At 49.2% G+C, this 17519-nt stretch overlaps 1 pseudogene; it reads left to right on the forward strand.

The window, feature by feature from the left end:
* Nucleotides 1-4620: 4620 nt before the first annotated feature.
* LOC141918715 (putative C->U-editing enzyme APOBEC-4) lies at nucleotides 4621-5855 on the forward strand (annotated as a pseudogene).
* Nucleotides 5856-17519: the final 11664 nt, after the last annotated feature.

Consider the following 17519-nt stretch of genomic DNA (forward strand, 5'->3'; position numbering starts at 1 on the left):
AGTCGGCACTCCTCTCCCCATAAGACCTTCATAGCACTACCTGAACAGCAATCAGGAGCTAACAGTTGAAGGAATGTTGATTTAAAATTTTCTTTTTCAGGCTACCATGCCACGTACATTGCGCAGCACAGTGTCAGAGGGAAGTCTAAGCCCAAATGGCAAGTTGGGACCTGAATTCATGTCTGCTAAGGCCAGGGTCCTCCACCCTGCGAGTTTTTATCCACTTTGCTAATGTATCAGCCAGACACAGTGAGGTAGGCAGCAAAGATCAGAGCCTCCTCTTCTGCACAGCTTCTGCCAACCATGAATCTTGAAAGCAGAGTGGGGTATAATCAGGAGAACACTTGGGTGCTACTTAGAAAGGAAAAAGCACACAGCTCCTCCCCTTGGCCAGTGTTTCAAGAAAAGAATTGCATGTCCTTGAGGTACACTGCCAAAAAAACGTGTCCTTTGAGACTGTGGTGACTGGACTAGGAAATCAGCAGCCCATCTCTCCCAGCTCACCCAACACTGCCATGAGATCCAGCCCTCCTGTTTGCTCTGTGAGAGGGGTAATGTGTTTATACCACGTTGACTGCCTTTTCACCACACACTCAGCAATCAGACACATACACAGCTGTTGTATAGGACAGAGGGGTTCCTCTATATCACCTTGCAGGGCATTGTAAACATGCTGTCAGGAGTCAGCAGAGCAATATCTGGAAAGAATTAGCCTGTTATTTTGTACATAAGCAGCAACAGAAAATGAAAAACCCCAAACACCCAAATATAATAATCTGTGTAATGTAAAGAAATAGGTTCATTAAAAGCAAACACATGGAAGTATATATATACAGGGACAAAATCTATCTTGTTTTCACCTATACAGTTTGACTCCATTCAAAGGCAAAGCTGCAAGAAGCAGGACCAGAAAGCTTCACACACAAATGCAACATTGATATGAATAAGGGGAACCATTCTTGTACTGAGTGCAGCGCTTTGGGGAGAAGCACCAGATCCCCTCACGTAAACAGAACTACACTTATACTAGACTGTGCAAGTAGACCATGTTTTAGTTTGGGGAATAAAAAAAATCATCACACTTCCATATAATCACATGTCAGAAAAAACAGCTTTTGCCTAATGAGGACATCTTCATAAATCACAGTATCCCAAGTTTAAATTAGTAAAATCAGTGTCAGGTCCAAACTGGCCACATTGGGATGTATCAGAATTTCTGTGTGCTTTTTAGACTGAAGAGATAACCAGCTTTTAGCTAATATTTGGATTAAAAAAATTCACAGCCCTGATCATTACACTTTTTTTCCCTAGGAGCAGAACATATGGCTTGTATCCTGGCTAACTTCCAACCTGAGTAATTACGTACTGACCACACAAGTTTCCCCTGCGGTTTTAACTGGATAAAGCATTCCTCTCCAGTTCCTCCTGTGAACATTTATACCGTGTTGTGGAGCACTATTAAACAGCTACTGCCCTTTGCCCCAAAGATGGCTGCATATTAGTAATAAGTGAAACAAGTTCTTAAACTTATAATTATATCCCTGTCCCCTCCAAAGATAGTTGGGAGGGATGGGGATATAATTTTAAATGTAACTGGGGGGGACATGGATCCATTCACATGTGCTTTGAGCCCCTAATCGTATCCATTAGACATGACCTTCTGTATCAGGATGATGCTTTCATGCAGTGAAATTGATAGATGAAGATGGTATTTTTCCTAACAACTTCAAGTGTCAAAAGACCCACCCTTGGGTTCATGCAGCATATTTAAAACCAAGCATTTCTGCTGAAGATGTGGAACGGCCTATGAGCTCACGAAGGGCTGTGTGTGGAAAAAGGTTAATATTAGAGAAGATGTGGGCAGGCTTTCTGCTCAGAAACATGGGACAAGCTGAGAAAGCAAAAGAACAGTTTGGATACCTCGCTTTTATACCAGGGCATTGACTATTTTGATTGGTGTGTTGTGTTTAAAGGATAAAGAAAATGAAACAGAATGAGCTATACACCACAGTCCACAGTGTGTCTCGAAGATCTCAAAGCACTTTATGACTGGTTAGTGCCAATAGGAGGTACTGGAGACAGGCACTAGGAGAGCCACCTTATAACAAACTACAGAACCAAACTAGGCACCTGATCAGGTAAAATTCTTCCTCCCTCCCAATCAGGATTGCAAACACTGAAATTAAGAGGAAAATTAGCAAAAAGGGAGAAGTCATTTTGAGTACCTTCTTTTTTTTACTTCCCAGCCTGAAACCGTCTGAATTCCACATTTCCAACTTATATAAACTATTAACTTCAGCTAAAATCTGCAGCATTTCCCACCTCTGCAGATGCATCGGGATCACTGTGACAAATGAGGCTGCCTGAAAGTCAGAAGCCCCTTTAACAATTTCCCTGCAGGGCAGCTAAGTGATGCTATGCAGCAGAAATACCAGCGAGAGAGCCATTTAGACCAGTCTGTATTTTAACCACTTGATCAGATTTATAAACTACTCTGAAGATGACAAATGCTACCAAGTTGTTCAGTATTACTAAATAAAATCGTGCCTGGGAACAAACTTTTTTCTGCAAGAGAGCTGAATGATGAGTGGGCCTATTAGCTGCTTAATCCACACGCATCCATGTGTAGGTGCATGCATACATCAGTTTAAGAGATTCTGTGTAACACATCTGCACCATTTTTCTACTTTAGAAAAGGTCATGCAATAAAAGGAAGAAAAACCAACTTTCTGCTTTCTCATAAACCAGAAATGGGTCCATTCAGAGAACATAATGAGTGGTCAGCTTTCTTCCAGTTTGCTCGGCTCGCACTTTTTGTAAACATCCTTCCTCTTTGCACCCCCAAAATGATCGGTTGTGAGACTGACGTACAGGGCAAGTGAGAAGCCTCTGCCATTTCTCTTCCCAGCCCCACTGGGATCCTTGCTCCCCGACCCTCTCTGCTCGACAGAGCTGGCAGGGGGCTGGCAAGGCTGGAGGCCGAGCGAGCTGCCCTTGTCACTGGGAGCCCCAGCCGGCTCCCGGGGACGGCGCTGGCAGAGGAGCCAAAGGCTGGCGCGGCACACACAGAAATGCACTTGGGCTGTGGGAACGCTCTTCCAATTAATCCTTCCAACTGGGTAGTTTGGGATTTGACTCCCATCCTGCAAGGATGTGACGCTATCAATTGAGAAGGCTGAATATTTGCTGGGTTTTGATCAGGTCAAACCACCGAACAAGCAAACAAAAAAAGGCAGCTTTTAGAGGGAGATCTAACACTGTAAGCGTCTCTGCTGGCATCCCTTTAAACACACTGCAGCAGAGTTCAAGCCGTTGCCTCGGATCGAGCAGCACAAAATGGGAAACATCTCTGGTGTGCAACGCTGCCCTCATGCGGCCGCTCCACCTCTGCAAAAATACCAGGAGGGACGGAATGGGAACCTTGCTCCAGATTTGCAGCTTTTCAAATTGTCTTTACTAATTTGGGCAACCTGTTTGCCCTTATCTGGAACCCTGCCCAAGCAAAGCAGGCACGATTTGGTTGGACTAGATGATCCTCAAGGTCTTTTCCAACCTTGATGATTCTGTGATTCTGTGATTTAGCTTACTCATGAAATGGCCCACTGCTTGCTTGAATTGCAGCAGTGAGGGGGACACATAAACTTCTTAAAGAAGGGACAACGTCGTTGCCTGCGGAGGAGAGCAGAAGCACAACAGGAGCTTTCTGCCCCACTGGCACAACAGTCGGCTACACGCAGAAATAACAAAAACCCGGAAACAAATTCAGTACTAGATTCGGTAGAACAACATCCATCTTTCGGCTGTAAAAACCTTGTATCAAAACAGCGCTGAAGAAGCGAAGGAACCTTAATCACTTAAGATAGCAAACAAATATTGACAGGCAAAGAACAGAAGCCTAACTACCACAGGTGGCTGGCCATACAGAACAAAATCCTTTTGTATTCTTGTCTCCTAGTACTCGGCACCTGTAAACACCTAAAGCAGCCTGCCTGCCATTGCATTACAGCTGGAGCAACATTACGGTACTTGGGAAAGATCCTGCCACAGCTCAGCTGACAAAACCGGGGAGGCAATAGTAACTTTCTTCTTCATCACATGATTTTGAAAAGAAAGCTTGCAATATCACTGGAGTGGAAACTCTGAACCCGTCCTATAAGGCCCGTGAAGGAAATCAGATGAATATTTACTGAGCTGGAGCTGCTGAGATGGTAATTATACCTTTTGGGTTTTGGTGGTGTTTTCTTGTTTGCTTTGCCAGATTTCATAAGGCTCATCTGCTAATCAGTTCCTGAAAATCATGGCTGGTTTTATTATGCAGTTTGTCCTGTCTAGGGTAAGAGAGCAGAGCCAGAGAAATATTTTCTACTTATGTTTTTAGCAAAAAGGCTAGTTTGTGAAAAGTAGAAATGTTCCTAGGCTGCAAGAGAGCTTTGTTCTGTGTGTCCCTAAGTTTCTATATGCTGCTACAAGTTTCAGTACCTTTTCGAAGAGACTGTCCCCTACTATTTTTGCAGTTCAAGTGCAAAATAAATCGAAGGGTTGACTTAAGATATTACTTCCCTTTTTCATTCAGGACTGTCAGCTATGTAGCACATAAACAGGGAGATTCTTCAACAGAACATGAATCCAGCAGAGAAAACGATTTTCCAGGAATATCTGACAAATCAGGGGACTGTGGTAAAGCCCTATTGCTGGCAGAGACAGAACCACATCTGCGCTAAGTGTCCCTACCACATACGGACTGGTGAAGAAGCAAGAGTCCCTTATGCAGAATTTGACAGGGTCTTTGGCTTCCCATACAGATCAACAGCAGCTCTCTGAAACAAACACCTCCTCTTCTATGAACTGAGGAGTTTCTCAGGCAGCATAGTCCAGAAAGGCCGTGCTACAAACTGTACTGACCGAGGCTACCATGCCGAACCAACGCTGTTTGGGGTGGGTGGTTATCTGGATGCAGTTACAGATGCCTATGGAAACATCGGCTGCATCGTCCTCTGTTCAAATTACTCTCCTTGTAATAAGGCTTACCACTGCTGCGTAAGTAAAATCTACAACTTTTTGTGGAAGTATCCAGAAATCACGCTCTGCATCTATTTCTCTTGGCTTTATCACACTGAGGACGGTTTCCCCACTGCTGCGTGGAACCGCAAAGCTTTGCGGAGCCTCTCCAGCCTGTGGCCTTGGGTGACTCTGCAGACTGCCTGGGGGGGCACGGTGTTACCTCCTCTGCAATTTTGTGTGTGGCATCCCAGGGTCAGCCCTTTACCACTCAACTCCACCATCAAGAACCCTAGCAGATCAACAAAATCTTCATCCAGTTAACAACTTCACAGGAATTAAACCGTATTTTAGGAAAGCCTTTCCACAGGCGATGCAGGGAAACCCTGCTGTGCAGCAGAAATTAAAGGCCTTTTCTTCTCCTAGTTCAGCCTCCCAACAGCCTTTCCAAGCGATGAAAGGCAGACTGCTACCTCCGATGTCTCAAAGCCACTTGGTGCTTTTCCCAGGCATGTTTCTGCCCTTTCAGAGGGAACATCTATACCCCAGACCTAAAAATATCGTATGGCATTGAAAAATGCCAAAGGAATAATTCAGTGAAACTCATAATCCTGACATTTTTCCAAGCAGCAGACACCTACTCTAAAGATGATACAAATTGAACTGCTTTCAGGCTATCAAACTGAGATCAGAGATGGGGAAAAAAAAAAAAAAATCAATAAAATTACCTCCTACAAAAGTTAACCCACAGAATAACTGGGGGTCTCGAATAGCTGATTATGAAGATAGTATACTTTTATTTTATTCCTGTTCCTTTCAAACATAATCCTAGAGCAGTAAAACCAAAACCTCAGTATGTTCTGATTACCTCCTGGGTCTAATTTGTTTGTTGCCCTTAAGCCAATTGCTACCAGAAAAATGTGATCAGTCCACAAGCTACAGCCACAGCCGCATTTGTAGCTTCCCAGCTGAGGCTACTTTGGTGGAACACATGACATATCCTAAATTCCTCCTCTATCAAGAAGATGGTTCTGCAGGTGAGGCTGATCTATTAATAAAGTTTTCCCACCAGCTGTTTCCTTAATAATAGGGGGGGTTTATATACACTTATTTGTGTGTGTGTGCTTCCCCCCCCCCCCCCACCATGTTCCTCCCTTCCATTAAGAGGAAGCTCACAAAGCTGTGTAATTTTGTAATTAATAATAAGTATCTAATAGGATAATATAGATAACAGACCTACACAGTCCAAGTGTAACTTGAAAAAGAAAAACAAAGTTTCTATCATTTAGAGCAGTGTTTTCACTGTGTGATCCAGTACATTTGTTATTATACTAAAGGTTGTAGAGAAGGGAGCAGCTGAAGTCAAGCTCATGCTGTTGCCGAGGGAAACCGGGGTTCCTCCCTAGGCAACAGCCACTGCCAACACACACACTGCCTAATGTTGTGAAGGCAGTGCTGCTGCTCCTTTACTCTTTTTGTGGCATCTATTACTTACGTATATCTGAGTAGAAAAAAGGAGGTTGCTTCCCCCTGTGACCTTAAACAGCCTTGACTTCAGCACAGGTGGTCCCACTTGGAAACCCAAACGTTCTGCTGAGCCTTAACCAACATCACAGAGGCAGAACTGTGCTGAAACCCACCAGATCCCTTACTTTTACAACGCCTAGGCGCTTTTTTAGGAAAGCTTTTTCAAATTAGACTGAATCACCCTATACTTTCTGATCAAGTATTAGCAAGCATGGCCACAAGCAGCCACCTGTGCTGTAGCATCGCGGCGATTTTTTTTTTTGCTCGAATTTATAAAGCCAATGCTATTTTTTAACTCTTGTGGTACCTAAGGGGTGTTTGAGCTTGGACTTCCAAGCTCAGAACCAAACCCTGTTCCCCAATGCTACTACCTTGCGCCACCTGCGCTCCGTGTCCCCTCCACAGGCCTGTTGGAGGGGGAGGCAGGCTCTCGCTTTGGCCAGAGCCTTCTGAAAACACGCCCTAGGCTGAGCCCGCATGGCATTGTGCCCTGTGGCCGTGTCCGCAGGACCAGCTCGCTGCCAGGACTCCGCAGGAGCGTTCTTGCCTGCAGCCCAAAGGTGATGGCCACTCCACCTCCTGCGGCGCCTGTCCACGACTGCCGCGGTAACCGCAGCAACCGGACGCCCTGGCAATGGGTAGCCCCACCCCTCCCAGGGGCTGCGCACGCAGCCGACCAATGGCAGAGGCATGAGTGACATGGGGGCAGATGTCCCATCGTGACATCACCGCGCGGTGGACTGTAATATCAGCGAGCGATGATGGACCGTGACCTCACATCCCTCACTGCTTGTATTCGGGCGCCAACAGAGCCCAGCCCAGTCTGGCTCGTGCCTGGACTCCTGCAGAGCGTGCCTGCGAGGTCTGGAGGGTCGAGCGAGGCTGCTCCCGGTGCTGGGTGGGGCTTTGGGGGCTGCCGTTGGCTCTCGGTGCCCGTCCCCAAGCCATCCCCTGGGTTTCCCCAGCCCTGCCTGGGTCAGGCAGTCGGGCACCGCCGGGTGCTTGCGGCAGCGGAGGTGAGCTGTGCGGGGAAGCGTCTCCCGGGGTGGGCGAAGGCGCTCGGGGAGCCAGAGGGTGTCCTTCGCGAGGGGCCTGGGCATTTCTTCCTCCCCTCCCCGCACCGGGACAGTGAGTGACATAGGCCTTTCCCCCTTTTGCAGTGTGTGACGCCAGCAAGGGGGACCAGGTCCTCATCAGCTCTCCCAAACCTGCTGCGGCGCATGAACACGGCCACGGAGACAGAGCAGATCTGCCCCATCTGCCGTGATGCCCCACAAGATGCTTATGGGTTGCCCTGTTGCCACTGGTTCTGCCTGGACTGCATCCTGCCAAGGGTACCTATGAAGCCAGAGTGCCCACTCTGCAAAGAATGGGTAGAGAAGGTCCGGTTTCCTGTGGAGGGAGAAAATGACTGGCTACATTTAGTCATAGAAGCTGAAGTGTTGCCAGACACCAGCAGCCAGGCAGGCACAGCTCCCAGCTGCCCGGCCGAAAACAGCCCCCATCACCCCATGGCATCCCCTGCACCTTCTCCACAAAGGACACTGTCCCCAGATGAGCAGGGGACTGCAGGGCCAGAGGCAGAGCCAGTGGGTGGCATCCTGCCCGAGGTCTGGGCAGAACTTTTCCAAACAGATCATCATCTCCTGAATCCCTTGCTGCCCTGGCTGCGCCTGGAGCTGTGGTCAATATGTGGGCCCTGGTGGTGGCAGGTACGTCGTGCAGAGGCCAACATCCTGCACACCCTGTGCGTCAGCGACCCGGTTGCGGAGGCCATGGTCCAGCTGCTGCAGCCTGACCTTGGGGAACAGGCAGCACCTCTGGTCCATGGTGTCATCAATATCATTGCGGACCGGTGCAGCCAGGATGCCCGGGGGCTGCTGCTCTCCCGTGCTGTGTGGGAGGAGGACGACAGCTCTGCGGCTGGCTCCAGCTCCACCAGCTCCAGCTCCACCAGCCCCAACCCCACCATCTCCCGGTGGGGGACTACCCCCTCCCCCTCCAGCAGCTCTGCAGGCTCCGACGGGGAGGAGGAAGCCGGCAACTCGGAGGCCACCCTCTGCGGGGGTCCTGGCTGCCCCCCATCTGCTCCTGTCCTGGCAGAGCAGGAGCAGCCCCAGGAGGAGCCGGGGCAGGCGGCGGTGGCAGGTTCCTCTGCCCAGGGCTGCAGCCACAGCCCCTCCGCTCCCAGCCGTGGCAGGGACCGCTCAACTGGGAGGTCCTGGCGCCCCCTGAAGAGGAGGGCCTCCAGCCCCCACGACTCTCCCCAGCCCTGCAAGAGGCCGCCCCATCAGCAGCACTAGCAGGGCTGTAGCAAGTCTTTTTTCAAGGAAAAGACAATAAATCGCTGTTTGTCTGACCCCATCTCTGGGTGCAGCTTTCTCCCCCTTCTCCTGGTGCCTCTCCCTGTCCCACCTGCCCCACTGTTGGTGACACTCGCCTGCTAGGGGACACGGCCATGGGCCCCCGGAGCCCCAGGGCCATGCCCATGGTGCCTCCTCCTGCAGAAAATCCTGCTGCAGCCACCCACCCGCCACGCAGAAGATGCCAAGGGCAGAGCAGGCAGGAGGGGAAGGTGGTTCTGTCACAGGTCCGATGGGGACCCGACTGGGCAATCCAAGGGTCGGGGTGAGCTGTAACCTTGCCCCCTCCAGCACTTGTCTCTGCACCCCACAGAGGGTGAACAGCAAGAACCTCTCCAAGGTGGGGAGATGTTTGTCCTGCAGGACGTGTCTGTGCCTGTGCCGGGGTGTTCGCGTATGCCTGCGCAGGGCTCAGTTTCGGGCATCTCTGGAGGCAGTGAAGAAGCCCGCTGTGGAAGGGAGTGACCTGCCAAGGAACGGGCTGAATAACCCCTGAGCTCCCCTGTTTCTCATGCTGCTCATGCTCAACAGCTGCTGACAGCAGCAGTGCTGCAGCGCTCGCACCTGGCCTGCTAGCTGCTGGAGGAGCGAGTGTCACAGCTCTTTTCCCTGCACACATGGCCTGCGGATTTGTGACGCTGTCATCGTGGAGAACTTTCACATTTTTCTGCTGCTGGTTTCAGCAGCTGGCACGTTCCATGGCGGTAGGAATCAGGGCAGCGGGCTCCTCGGTAGATGCCCGATTGTTTCTCTCCCAGAAGACAGCGTTTGGAACACTGCTCAGTACCTCAGACTCCTGCCTCCTCTGGCCGTGCCTTGGCATCCAGAGGAGCCCAGCTACTTCCACGGGAGCTGTGAGAACAGACACAGACACACATATGCAGAACGGGGCTGTTAACAGATCTCATCCCAGCACCGTGCAGAGAAGCAGTTCCCGAGGCGAACCGGTGTTTACTCCCTGGGAGAGGCTTTGTCAGCTTTCTGCCCCTGCCTCTGAGGGGCTTTGGTTTAGGAGAGCTGTGACCTGAAATCAAGAGGGCCGGACTGGTTCTGACAGGGAAAGGACTTTCTCAGCGTCGTCCTCTATGCACACATGAAGCCATGCTCACCCTCCCTCGGTGCCCTGGACTGTGGGAAACAACTACTTGCTGTGATGTGGGGAAAGCAGGAATGGCTGGTTTCAGCAGAGGCGAGGCCTGAGGGTCAGAGCTTCTTCCACAGCTCTCCCGCTTCTGCTTTCCCGGCCGAGGAACTGATGGATGCTCCGACGTCAACGTCTCTGTCCCAAGGAGCAGCTCAGCAGTCGACATGAACGCCCACGGGCCTCATCACAGTTATCACGCTGGGAGGTGTCGGCTGTGCCGACGGGAAATGTTAAACAAGGAGAGGTGGATGTGCCCTGAAACCCAACTCTGTCACGCTGGCAACATCTCCAGGTGCCGTTCCAAATGCAGGTCGGGGTCTTGTGAATCCTCCTGATGTGAAGTGCCCCCGGTGCCCTTCCCTGTCCCTGGGGGCAGTCCGTTGTTTAAGCCGCGTAAGGAAAACCTGCGTCCGTGGCAGGGAGGAAAGAAATCATGACTAGATTACTGCCTGGCTCCCCAAAACATCACCCAGGGATACATTTTCGCAACCAACTCCTGCTCTTTCCCCACCGTGTGCCACACACAGGGCTGTCGCTTGCACCACTGCCCTCCCATCACAGTGGGACAGGACAACCTCCGATCCTAAAATTTGCCTACGTGTCTTCTGTGCGCAGGCACCGACCTCCACTAACTGCCCACAGGCACTGGAACAGCAGCGACAGGCTGCAGGGCGTCACTCTGTCCATACTCTTAATTCCTTCCCAAGACGCCTCCGGCTCATGGCGGGTGCCTTTGCCAAACCATCGCTGCCTCCATCACCACATCAAGTTGGGTTTTTTTCAGTATTAAATGTCTCAACCATCTACAATGATTCTTTGTGAGATCTGTCTTCTAAGCAGTGTGGATGCTAGGGCAGTATGCTCCAGATAGGCCCACAGTAGCATTTCAGCCGATCAGGATCTCGGGAAACGGTTTCTGCACGCCCGTGCCTTTCTCTTGGTTGCACAGCAGAGGGAGGCATGAGGCCCATGGGGGGATGAACATGCCCTTCCCTCGTCCTTGAGAAAGCACTGTGAAAACAGGAAAGAGATCAGTTCATGGAGGACAGAACATTCTTCCAGCGTGCCACATAGAGTCCATGAAAATGGCCGGCAAAATCAAATAAGTGAGGCAGAATATATGTGTCATAAACGTACAGCAAATCTGAATCACTGGCAGTTAGTAAGGCTGCTGGGTTCTGGTGTGGGGTCTTTTGTCCCTGTCGCGCTGTGTCTTAGGCGACAGTTTAATTGCATGTTACGTGACTGATCTGATGCTGAGACAGAATACCCGCTAAAGGAGTTTAGGTCTGCAATAGTTTCTTCCGTTACTCCAATGCTGTTAGGATTTCCTCGCGTCTCACTGCTGAGGAAAATGGTAATTACAAGCATGTCTGAATTCACCTGTCCAAAGCCACTGAACACAGCCTTTTATACACGGGAACCTGGTAGAGAAACTCAGCTATCGGCAGGTATCGCTAACATGGTGCAAGAGAATTAATCCTTGGGCGGTTTTGTGTTCCTCATCTGGGAAGAAAAGTTTGTGCTCAGAGTGCAAAAAGGATATAAAAGATCAGGAATATAATTTTTTCTACCAAAATGGAAGCTGCATCTCCTTAGTGTGATAGAGCAGTCATGGCATCAGTGGAGACACATACAGGGAGGTAATCCCTGTTTCGAACAACGAGTCTGAAAGTAGTAAGTCCAGCCAGGAGAAGCAGAATGAACTGGATGGAATTGGGACAGGAACAAGCTTGGGCCCCTGCACCTCAGCCCGTGGGTGCCATCTTGTGGGCAGGCGGCCATTAGCTGCGGCCGAGCTGGTCACGACCGCTGTTCTCCTGCGAGGGGTCCCGGGTGCCCCGGCAGGAGCAGCGGCTGGGCCTGGGCTCCTCAGGCCCCTCAGGCCCCTCAGGCCCCTCAGGGCCAGGGTGCCGGCTGCCTCTGCTGAGGGCTGTGGGAGTTTGTGTGTGCCCCGTGAGCTCGGGGTGCGGCTACTGGCTTAACAGCCCCGCTCCGCAGAGGGTCCAGGGTGAAGCACAGCTTTGGTGGTAGCAACAGCTTCGTTGGGTCACCACTGGGCCCAGGGTGCCTGAAGGACCTGCCTGTCCCCGCAGCACGGGGTGGCGGTGGTTTGGTCACCTCTCTGGTGGGGCATGGCCCGAGGGGCAACAGATCCTCGGCCACAGCCTGCCACGTCCCAGCGACTTGACGCACCAACTGCGAGACTGCCAGACGTCCCGGGAGGACATGGGGTGCTGTTGCTGTGAAGATGCACATTGCAGCTCCTACATCCTTCTCGCTGTCATAAAATGAACCCTCAGAATTTGAAATTCATGCCTACATTTTGACTCTCACTTTTCCCTGCTACCCACAGTAGTAGAATGGGCTTTCCTTCGCCAGAGTGTTATAGGGTAGAACCACTCATTTAAAGTCAGACCATGAGATCTGAGTTAATGGATTTATGGCTGCAGGCAAATAACTAGGTTGCAGACCGGTCCTTTGCCGAACGTCAGTAATTGCTGCACACGGCATGTGCAGTGCAGGAAGCCAGTAAAAGTTTCAGAGCGTGCTGTGAGGAATGGCTGGATTTCACAATTGGCGAAGGGGAGTTGCCCGAGAGATGGCCAAAATGCACACAGAAACTGGAGGGGAGCGCTACAGACGTGCTGGGAAGTGGAGTCGTGCAAGGAGAAGAGCACCAGCCTAACCATGCCTGGAACATCGTTTCAGTATGACACTGCCTAAATAATGCTGCCCAAAGTACCAAACCTGGGAACAGGTGCAGCCAAGTTGGGACCAATGGGGAAAAAAGTAATTAGGGCTGAGTTGTTTATTTTGGTAGGAAGCTGGACTGGGGAAAGTGAGGTACAGGGGCATCTGAGGGGGCTGCAGAGAAGACACAGGCAAGACCTTGGTGACTGGAATGAAACACCGATGGTGAGCAGGGTATCAAAGCCACCATCTCCGTGAAAACCACATACCTCATTCCTCTGGCTGCCTTGTTCCCAAGAAAATGTCAGGGAAAGTGTATTGTTCCAGCTGATAGCAGATTTCTTTTTCTCTTCCCCTCTTCCTTCTCTAGTTTATTGATGCAGATCATTTACTGACCAACCCACAAACGCTGAACCCGATGATAGCCGAAAACAAGACATTGGTGGCACCGATGCTGGAGTCTCGCTCTCTCTACTCTAACTTCTGGTGTGGCATCACCCCCCAGGCAAGTGACCGGGTGAATGGTGCTGGCTGATTGTGCAAGCTGTGTTTTCAGAGGCCTCCCGCCTTGGGTCTGTGAAGCAGTGGGCATTGTTTCTGTTCTGTGGGCTTTCCCATCTGCTTTTGGAGCGTCCTCCTTCTGAAAAGAAGCCGCTGTATCTCTGAGGCATGCAGAGGTGAAGTTAGTGTGTAGAGAATATAGTGGTTGTCATGCAGTCATCTCAGCTTGCACCTCTCAGTGGCAATCTTGGGTGGGTGTCTTTGGGAAAGGTCCGTGTGTTTGTAGGGAGTCTGGGAATAAGGGTAGAGAGGACACTGCAGACTATCAGTGTTTTTCAGGCTTTGTTTTCTGACCGAGCTGTAGGTATGAGCTAAGCAGTACATGCTCCGCATCGGTTGTGCAGGCACATAGCTGAAACTTGCTTCCGTATCTGAGAGTGCTCACTTGAAAAAGCTGAATCTGGAGGAAGCTGAGCTTGCTTAGCCAAAAGTCCTGGGAAGTGATAATCCTACTAACTACATAAAAAATACTGATATACTCACCAGAATTTATGTGAGGAGGTTACATCTGTTTGTGTAAAGGCCTTAAAACTCTTGATACATAATTTGAGAGTAGCTTTCCTGTATAGTGATGCTAATCTGCGAGGAATTTGCTTTTCTTTCTACAGCTCTCCATTGTTTATTTTTCTGACGCATGAACAAGATTTCTGTAGTGGGGCAACACCCTTTGCCTTGTAGGGAGTGCGTGTGCATGTGTGCTAAAGTGTGTATGTAAAGGGTACTGGGTGTAAAGGACAGAAGTGCCGAGCCTAGAAATTAGCTTCATGTTACTTTCTCAAATCACATACTGCAGAAAGTATCAGATACAAAAATATTGTGTAGTAGAAATAGCAGCATTTTTAGAGCCAGAACAAGGTTGAGCTATTACTTTACAAGTTGATGCACATCACTGTGGTGTGTTGACCCTGGCTGGTAGGTAAGCCCCCACCCAGTCGCTTGCTTGCTCCCGCCCAGCGGGATGGGGGAGGAAATTCAAAGGGAAAAAGCAGAACAAAACCCCAAACTCAAACCCAAAAGCAACTGTCATGGATTGAGATAAAGACAGTTTAATAGCTGAAGGGGGAGAAAAAACCCCAAACAAACAAGTGATGCAAAACAGTCACTCACCACCAGGAGACAGATGCCCAGCCATTCCCCGAGCACCGGCTATTTTGGAAAAACTCCCCCAGTGCTGTTGCTGAGCATGATGTTATATGCTGTGGAAAATCACCTTGGTCAGTTTGGGTCAGCTGTCCTGGCTGTGTCCTCTTCCAGCCTCTTGCCCACTCCCAGCCTGCTCGCTGTGGGAGGGCAGAGTGAGAAGCAGAGGTGGCCTTGCTGCTGCGCACGCACTGTTCAGCAGCTAAAACATCGGCGTGTTATCAACACTGGTTTGGTCACCAGCCTAAAACACAGCCCCGTATGGGCTGCTGTGAAGAAACTTAACTGCATCCCAGCCAAACCCAGTACAGTCACCTTGTCCATGAAAGGATTTCGGTAAGAGAATCAAATGTATAGAGGGGCAGGTCTATTGTCACAGTCATTTTTTGCTTTTTTTCACTCTTTTCCTTTGAAATGTTCTTGACTAAGCTCTAGATGGGCTTTCCAAGATGTTCAAGCTGAAACAGGGACTGTAGTTAATGCTTTTTTTTCTCCCAGGTAAGCCTCATTACTGAGATCAGCTTTTTGACCTGTTCTCCAGTCTGCTGCTGGCGTGTGTCTTGTCATCCTTTGGGGAGGCAGAATCCTAAGATGCACGTCTCCTAGAATACCAAGAGGGGTTTTTTTGTTCTCTTGAAAATTTTCCCTTGCCCACATTTGCCCTGGAAAGCTTCAGGATTTCCATTTTCCTTCCATCCCTGAGTCTTGCCTTTTCTTCTTTGTAAAGACAAGCTTGCTCTGCTGCATGGACAAATGTGTTTAAGCCTGAGCTGCACATACATCTTTGAGCTTCCCTGGGGCATGTGAATATGAGTACTTTAGAGAGGCTTCACAGTCCTGCCCATCCCTACCTTCTTGCTTTATTCCAGAGAACTAAGCAGATACTAATTATTGTCATCGTTGCTGGAGTGACACAAAGAGCAAACTCTGTTTCCCACTTCTTCTGGTGTAAAACATCATTATTCCTTCCCAGTGATATCAATCACACAAGGAGGGGCTACAGGCAGAGTGAAAACATAACAACTGTACTGGGTTGGACCAAAGGTCCATCTGATAGCAGTGGTTTGTAGCAGATGCCTAGGGAATAGAATAAGAACATGGCAAACTAGTGAATGAATGATACTTTCCGAAAATATTTTTCTGTCCTCTGGCAATCTCCTTCTCTAGGATTTCTTGAGGAAGGTCTTCGTCTTTAAAGCTCTGAGTGATTTATTTTTCTTTTACAGAAATCACTATCTGAGTATTTTTTTTTTTCTTTTTTTTTGGCACCAATGTGATCTTATGGCCAGGAGTTCCACAGTTCAGACTAACTAATTGAGTAAAAATAGCAGGAAAAGATCCTGAACTTTCCAGATTCTTGGGAAGCAAATATACAGATAAGAAAAGGAGGGGGGGGGATGTTTACTTGTTTTTGTTTTAAAATGGAGACATAAATTTCACAGCGAAGGTATTGTCCTTTAAGTTTTTAAGGTTAAGCCCTGAGACAGCCAGGTTTTCCACGGATGTAAATCAGCGTTACTCCACAGCCTGCAGTGGATCTCAGCCTGTGTGCACCAGCCTCAGCCCTGGCCCCTGGTATTACCTCTGCGATAGTAAATTTCCATCATTACCAGCATTAGCTGAGGAAAGGAGAGGGGAAAAAACCTAGCAGCAAATGCATCTTGCAGAATTTGGTGAAGAAAGCTGCTCAAATGAAAAGGAAAGTTCCCGCTTTAGTTTTTTTTCTTAGTTGCTGCTGGTTGTTTCTCGCAGTCCCACAGCTTCATGCCCTAAGCCTTGCTCTCCCTGGGGTGTTGGGGAGGGAGTAATAGCTGGAGCACACCCTGAACACGGCCTCCGGTGCCGAGCGACGGCGAGCCAAACCCAACTCCAGACAGCTTGACATTTAGTAGTCATGAAGCTATAACCTTAGGAGAGCATGGCAACAGTGCTGACAAGTTGCAGTCTTTCTTGACTACATGGGATTTACGAGCAGTGAAAAGCCCCCAAACCCCACAGTGAGTGACTGGAGGAGGAAAGACTAGTTTCCAGCATCTTTCACCTGCGGGCATTCTCGATGTATACTAAAGGTTGGATGTCTTAACACTTCCTTCAGTGGGAATGCTAGTAAGGTCTCTACCTACTCGTTCCTTTTCATGAAAATCAGACTGACTGGTTTTGAGATACCTTCTGACCATGCTGTGAGGCCCAAAGTGCAGAGGGGAGGATCAACAGGTACATAAACAGACATTTTTTATACATAAAATACATGAAGATACACAAACGTACCACACCATGCTTCTACACAAAACCAGGGTAAAGTGGTTCTGCAGTGATTTGCTCAGTTGTTGCTAGGATGCTTACGGAAAATATAACGTAAAAGTAACTTTAACTTATTTTAGTGACTCATCATTTCTGTAAAGACCAGAATCTGCTCTGGATTCAACCGTTAGCTGTGGCTGGATGTCTAATTGGTGCATTAGGATTTTTGTTCTGGAGGGATTCAGTGTATTTATTTCCAATAGCTTTAGACATACTACACCTGCAAAACCAGCCGTGAGCTGCACAGCGTGGGTGTTGCACCCCCAGTGCTGGAAGGCTAGAAAAGCCCCTGGTGGCAGAGAAATGAGCTGACTGAAGTGCTCAGGAGTATTAAACCTGCCTGCCCTGGGATGGAGGAAGCAGGAATTCTTGCACAACTGATGGAGACTGAGATGTTGCCTTCACTGCAGTGAAGCAAATGATTTTTTTTAAAGTCACGGTCAGAAATAATTTGCAGGTCCTGTTCTGTGAAACACTGAATGTCTTTTGTGCGTGTGGAACATGGAGGATGTCACAGATGCTCAGCATCTTCTAGGATCAAACCTGAGAGTCTATGTGAAAAAAAGGTGTTTGAAGAGCCAGAGAAAATAGTCCAAGGCTTGAAGCTCTATTGAAAGGGAATTTTGCAATGGAAAGGCTTGGATTTCCAATAGTTGCTAAAACAGAAAGAGGAAGTCAAACTTTAACTTTTGGGATGGAGATTGTTTCTAAATACTTGACTGAGCCCTTTCCAAATGGGAGATACTTAAAAATCTGAGAATTGAGAACTGATCCATCCCTGCTGGGGAGGG

The sequence above is a fragment of the Strix aluco genome, chromosome Z (genome assembly GCF_031877795.1).
Source record: "Strix aluco isolate bStrAlu1 chromosome Z, bStrAlu1.hap1, whole genome shotgun sequence".
In the NCBI taxonomy this organism is placed as follows: Eukaryota; Metazoa; Chordata; class Aves; order Strigiformes; family Strigidae; genus Strix; species Strix aluco.